Genomic DNA, 7103 nt, shown 5'->3' on the forward strand with positions numbered 1-7103 from the left:
GTGAACAGACGATTACATGCAGACAGTTAGGGCTGTTGTGGAGGACTGGAAGTGTTTAGCACTTTACTTTCCTGGGTAGAAAGGAAAAGTCCACTTTTACTGTTATTACTGCTTCCAGAGATTCTCCGGTTCCCTGCTAAGAAATGTGAGCCTAGACCAGAAGGACCGTCCGCAATTCAGAAGATATCTCACATCTTCCTCACATCGCTGTGACTTACAGTGTGAAAAAATCATACTGAACGGAACAATTAAAGATAGAAACAGAACGGAGACCATCTGGGGAAGCAGGAAAATGGGTCTTCCAGGAACTCTCTAACAGGAGTTAATTAGTGTTGCTGAAAATTGATTTTGGCTTCAAGTCTCTAGGTACCTAAAACAAGGGGGAAAGTGTATTGGTTTACACGGCATCCTTCCTCACCAAATCATGCACACAGGTGCACACACACACACACACACACACACACACACACACACACTGACACACACACACACATACTTGACTAAGGAGAAATTCTTTTCCAGAAACTAATTTCCAGGAGAAATTTATGATGTGATTTCATGAATACCGTATATTGGGTAATAGGACAATGCTTCTCCTCTGGCTTTATGTATTCAACGAGAACTCTTCCATCCACCGTTCACTGTGATGTCATAAGGCTCATAGTTTAATCATGGCTTTGGGGAAGGGGAGCAAGGGCTGAGAGAATGGAGTGCTAAGTATTTTATTTTCTCCTGGCTTGACTTAATACAGTGAGAGAACTTTGTGGATCAAGGACAATGAATAATGAACATGACTTTTTGCTACTCTGCTAAAATTCTCTGGCTGGTATTGAATCACGATCAACTCATGACAAAAATCTCCAATAAGTACTTATGGTGACAATATTTGAGGGTAGCAATTAAACTGAGAATCGTTTGCTTTGGCCGTCAGATATGAGGGCAGAAAGGAAAGATACCACTGACCCAGCCAGGCCCTATTCAGCAAAGCATATTAAAGATGTTCACATCAATATAATGTGACTATAGAAAAAACAATAGGGAGCAAACGAGAAAACATAAGCACAATTTTTCATCTTCACAAGCTCAACAAATACTACTTAGCTTGAAATAGTAGCTATTCTTCATCAAATTAAAAATCAAAGGGTCGAAATGGATCTAATCAACAATTTAATATTAGCCAGTAAAATAACATCAGTCAAGGCTGCTTGTGGAATTATGCCAGCTAATCACCGCCATGATTTTGACATATAAACATGAACTCTTGCCTTCTAGAAAAATTTGGGAGTCTATCAACAGTCCTGCTAAAGAAAATCATTTTTAGGGGCACCTGGGTTAAGGCTCTGCCTTCAGCTCAGGTCACGATCTCAGGGTCCTGGGATCAAGCCCCGCATCGGACTCTCTGATCAGCGGGGAGACTGCTTCCTCCCCTCTCTCTGCCTGACTCTGCCTACTTGTGATCTCTCTCTCTTTCTGTCAAATAAATAAATAAAATCTTCAAAAAAAAGAAAGAAAAGAAAATCATTTTTACTTATCCACTCAGTAATTATTTGCTAGTGTCTACCACGTGCCAGACCCCGTCCCAGGCCCTTGGGATACATCAGAGACCAAAACAAACATCTCTGCCCTGGAACAGCTGACGTTCTCCAAGGACACACCGACAATGACAATCCATTTGGCAAGTGACATCTGTAATACATTAGCAGGTGATAAATGTTTCGGGTGAAAAAGCAAGGATAAGAGGAGGTGGGGACACAGTATAGGAGGCAGGGCCCGATGTAATTTTAAACAGAATAGAATGGTCAGGGTAAACCTCATTTGTGAAAGTAACATCTGAGAAGAGGATTTGGTGACAGAAGAGGAGGCAAGAAAGGGGTAAATGACTGCCAGATGAATTCCGTTTTTACAGTGTATTTGGACTCAAATTTAACATGTCCCAATCCAACCCCCCAGTTTCTCTCCTCACCCCCTGCAGCAGGCTCTCTACTACTGTCTCCTCTCACTGAATGACGTCTGCATTCACACGTAGAGCCTGTGAGACGCAGAGAAGATAGTGGTCAGGAGGAAGGGCTTGGACCGCAGCTGGCTGGCCTGTACCTCAGTGTTCCCATGTACAAGCTGGGGATGACACATTTACCACACACGGCTACCATGTACATGAAATGAATATAAAGCACTCAGAATGGTACCAGGACATCACATGCTCAATAGAAAAATGGTTCTTCCCTGGGGCGCCTGAGTGGCTCAGTGAGTTGGGCGTTTGACTCTTGGTTTTGGCTCAGGTCATGATCTCAGGGTCCTGGGATCAAGCCCTGAGTCAGGTTCTGCAGTCTGCTTGATTCCCTTCCTCTCCCTGTGCTCCTCCCCCCACTTACGCCCCCCTCAAATATGTGGATAAATCCTTATTTTTTTTAAAAGATTTTTAAAAATGTATTAGAGAGAGGGCAAAAGTAGGCAGAGACCCAGGCAGAGGGAGAGAGGGAGAAGTAGGCTCCCTGCTAAGCAGGGAGCCTGACTCGAGACTCCGTCCCAGGACCCTAGGATCATGACCTGAACAGAAGGCAGATCCCTAACCAACTGAGCCACCCATGCACCCCTCACCAAATAATTTTGCATCTTACTTCCAAATGTCTATCAAATATACTCACCTTTCTCCTTCAACACCAGCCTAGTCCACACTGCCATCATCCCTGCCAGCTTAAAACCCTTCAATAGTGGCACCTGGGTGGCTCAGTGGGTTAGTCCTCTGCCTTCAGCTCAGGTCATGATCTCAGGGTCCTGGGATCAAGCCCTACATCGGGCTCTCTGCTTAGCAAGAAGTCTGCTCCACCCCCACCCTCCACCCCCGCCACCTGCCTCTCTGCCTACTTGTGATCTCTCTGTCAAATAAAAAAATAAAATCTTTAAAACAAACAAACAGGGCACCTGGGTGGCTCAGTGGGTTAAGCCTCTGCCTTTGGCTCAGGTCATGATCTCAGAGTCCTGGAATCGAGGCCCATATCGGGCTCTCTGCTCGGCAGGGAGCCTGCTTCCCCCTCTCTGTCTCTGCCTGCTTCTGCCTACTCGTGACCTGTCTCTCTGTCAAATAAATAAATAAAATCTTAAAAAAAAAATCAAACAAACAAACAAACAAAAAACGTTTCAATAGATTCTCTTGCTTTTTGCCTAACATGAACTCAGACACAGTAAGGCCCTGTATAGTCCTGCTGACCACTGCAACCTTGACTCACACCAGGCTCCCGGCTGCCCTCTGACCTTTCCATTCCTCACACTCAGCTTCTCCCTCCTACCACAGAGCTGTGGCTGGCAACACTCTCCCCTGCTCCTTCACCTGAATAAGTACTACTCACCCTTCGGATCTTGGCTAAAATGTCCCTTCCTCCAGGAAGTCTTCCCTGACCTCCTAGACCGAGTCAAATTGCATCCCTTGTAGACCTTCCTACAACTGGGTGTCCTTCTTTGGAGCACGTGCCAGAGTTCATTTACACATTTCTCTTCCCAGCAGGTCATAGGCATCCTGAGTACCACGCGTTCCCACTGCTGTCTCTGCAGTGCTGGGGACAGTCTGACCCCGGTATAGATCCTCCATAAACACTCAGTGAATGAATAATAGAGTTCCCGAAAAACCATCCATCGCCTCAGATGTTTGGATTATTCCCCGAAAGCACAGCCCTCATGTAGACATCAGCAAAGTTTTCAGGTAAGCAAAAGACACAATCTTTGCCCTTGAGGAATGTGAAAGTCTGGCTGGAGAGAAGCAGTTGAACACTTGAAAACAACATATTGAGAGGATAGAGCAGGGGGGTACAGAGAATAATGAAGGGGGCAGGACTTGCAAATCATGTCAGGTAGAGTTTCATGAGGGAAAGGAGTTCTAAGGCAGGTTTTAAAGGAGGGTGGCTGAAAGGAGAGAGGGGGCCCATGCTTGTTCAGTCTTCTTACCCCGTTACTATGAAGTACGCTGCCGTCTCGGTCACCCTGACTGGACCAGTGTTGCTGGATTCAAACCCGACTCAGCTGTGTACCAGCTGTGTGAACTTAGATGTGTTATTTTCCCTCTCTGTCTCAGTTTCCTCATTTGCAAAATGAAGAGATTAACAGTTCCTCTCTCAAAAGGAGATTGTGAAGATTGAACAGTCCATATGCGGAAAGGACTTAGAATACCCCTTCCTCCCCATGGAGTAACACTACGTCTGTGTCTGTGGCCATTTCTGTAGCTGGTGTTACACTATCATTATTGGTAGAAGGAATGGCCAGGACAGAGGCAAAGATGTGTTAATTAAGTGCTGCAAACGGACTTTCTAGCATCCTGCCACAGATAACAGGTTTTTACTGGAAAGACCAGGAGCCCAGTAGAACAAAGTGTTCAATCTTTTATTCAGTCACTTTGATTTCAATTAGCATCAGTGGTGCTTAAATATTTGTGAATGCCTGATTTTTTTTATTTATTTATTTTTTTACTGTTTATTGGTAATGTACAATATTCACAGCTTTGAACTAAGTACTTTACAGGCTCAGGATCATCCTTCGTCCTCACTGTATACCTAAAGTAAGTACTATCGCCATCTTGGCTTTGCAGCCAAGGTTTAGGAAAGCTAACTTACCTGAGGGCACACAGTCAGTAAGTGGCAGATCTAAATTTGAATACAAATGGCTGATTCCAGAATGATTCATCGGTTAATAAAGAGTTTGAGTATTATCAACAGCAAAAACCAGAAATAACCAAGGGTGGGAAATACAAAGGTATTACCTTGGTAAAAGAAAGTTCTTAAGGTCAAGATATGAAGACAAAGAACTTATTTAGAAGCAAATATGGGAATACTGGTACCCAGTGATAAGGGCCTAGAAGTCAGATAAAATAAAGTCTCCTGGGCTCTGCCGAGAAGACCACACCTGGGTTTCTCCAGTGTTCCTTACCTGAGGGCATGGTGCTGAGCCCCGCCTCTTGCACTAAAGTTTGTTGTTTTAATTTTGGGGGATTGTTCTGAGAATCTGATGGAAAGTATGATCCTTCTCTTGAGAAACACAGCCATATGTATGCATGCACCCACAACGGTTAATATTTTTAGAGGATCTCAGCCTTCTGAAGCACCCCCCCATGGGCCCAGCTGAAGAGCCCTCCTGGTATAAATTTGATCTTTGGCAACCTTAGGGTGCCCACCGACCTTACTAGTTAATACCTGAGGAAAATCGTGCCGGGAGAAGCTATCCTGCCAATGGTGAGTCCCTGAGAGCCAGACCCCGAGGCACTGCAGCAGCCTCACCCAGCCCAGAGGGGTGGAGGAGTAAAGGGTGGGAGCAGCAGGGGGTGCTAGGGAGGAGGCACCCACCCCTCCTGGAGTCTTGGATCCTGTTTTCTCCAACTGTATTAGAATGTGTTGGCCTAGGGCTCTAGCCTTTCATGAGGTTAAGAGAAGTCAGTGGAAAGCCCTACAGATCTGGGAACCAAAAGGGGAGTCCCCTCATGGAAAGTGTTCTCTAGTGGTAAGATGGTAATTTTTGTGATTTTGGAAGTCTCAGGATCGATTTGGCACTTAAAGAATATCATATAATGATCTGTAATTCCAGCACCAAGAGAAACAGCTGCGTTGTTACATCTCAGCTTACTGGTGATTACAATCTCTAATTACAACATTGGGAGATTTTAAAGATTTTTTTATTTTTATGTATTTATTTGACAGACAGAGATCACAAGTAGGCAGAGAGGCAGGCAGAGAGAGAGAAGGCTCTCCGCAGAGCAGAGAGCCCGATGCTGGGCTCGATCCCAGGACCCTGGGATCATGACCCGAGCCGAAGGCAGAGGCTTCAACCCACTGAACCACCCAGGCGCCCCACATTGGGAGATTTTAAAACAACTCCAGAAAATGGGAATGCATACAATTACCCAATATTCAATAAAACTCTGTGCAGAGGAAGATTAATGAGAAATTCTGCGTGAAAGAAATTCTTTTTTTTTTTTTTTAGGGGGGTAGGGGCAGAGGGAGGAGGAGGGAAGGAATCCCAAGCAGGCTCTATGCCCAGGGTGGAGGCAGTAGCAGGGTTCGATCCTACATCCCTAAGAACCTGGCCAGAGCTGAAATAAAGAGTCGGACGCTTAACTGATGGAGACACCTACATGCCCCTAAGGGTGAAAAAGTTCTAATCCATCTTCTACAGTGTCTACTACTACAAGGAATTGCCCACACTAAATATTTCACACACTCAAGTATTGCTTTGTTCAACTTACATGAAAGAAGAGAGATACTTAATTTAGAGAATTAAGCGTAAGCCATGTTACCAAACATGTATTTACCTGATGTTCAGAGTTCACATTTCTTTTCTTTCTTTCTTTTTTTTTTTTTTTTAAGATTTTGTTTATTTATTTGACAGAGATCACAAGCAGGCAGAGAGGCAGGCAGAGAGAGAGGAAGGGAAGTAGACTCCCTGCTTAGCAGAGAGCCTGATGTGGGGCTCGATCCCAGGACCCTGAGATCATGACCTGAGCCGAAGGCAGAGGCTTTAACCCACTGACCCACCCAGGGGCCCCAAGGATCACATTTCTTATAACCACCTGTTCAAAGACATTTTAGGTTCTTATATAAAAGATAAAATGAATCATCAATAACTAGGGATAAAACATTCATTTTTTTTAAATATGCCAACATGATATCCCTTCCGATAGACCTGAAAAGAAATGAAGTCTATTTCAATAGGCAAAGCAGAAAGCCTGTACCTGAGGAAAGAGTTTCTCTCTTTCTTTTTTAAAGATTTTATTTATTTATTTGAGAGAGAGAGAGAGAGGGCATGAGCTGGAGGGAGAGAGGCAGAGGGAGAGGGAGAAACAGGCTCTCTTGCTGAGCAGGGAGCCACATTCAGAACTCAATTCCAGGACCCTGGGCTCATGACCTGAGCCGAAAGCAGAGCCTAGTGACTGAGCCACCCAGGGGCCCCTAGAATTAAATTTTATTTTCAACAACCGGAAGAGCCTTTGGATTTTACTACCCCCCCCCTTTTGGTAACATTCGAGTATAACTGGTTGGATGGTGGGAAATGGGACATGTAATCAATTAAGTGGCTCTGTGTTCTACCTGACCCCCAAGACTTGATTAAGCCTCCTAACCTTCCCA

This window comes from Enhydra lutris, unplaced genomic scaffold, assembly GCF_002288905.1.
Source record: "Enhydra lutris kenyoni isolate GAN:26980312 unplaced genomic scaffold, ASM228890v2 scaffoldscaffold4, whole genome shotgun sequence".
NCBI classification, from domain to species: Eukaryota; Metazoa; Chordata; class Mammalia; order Carnivora; family Mustelidae; genus Enhydra; species Enhydra lutris.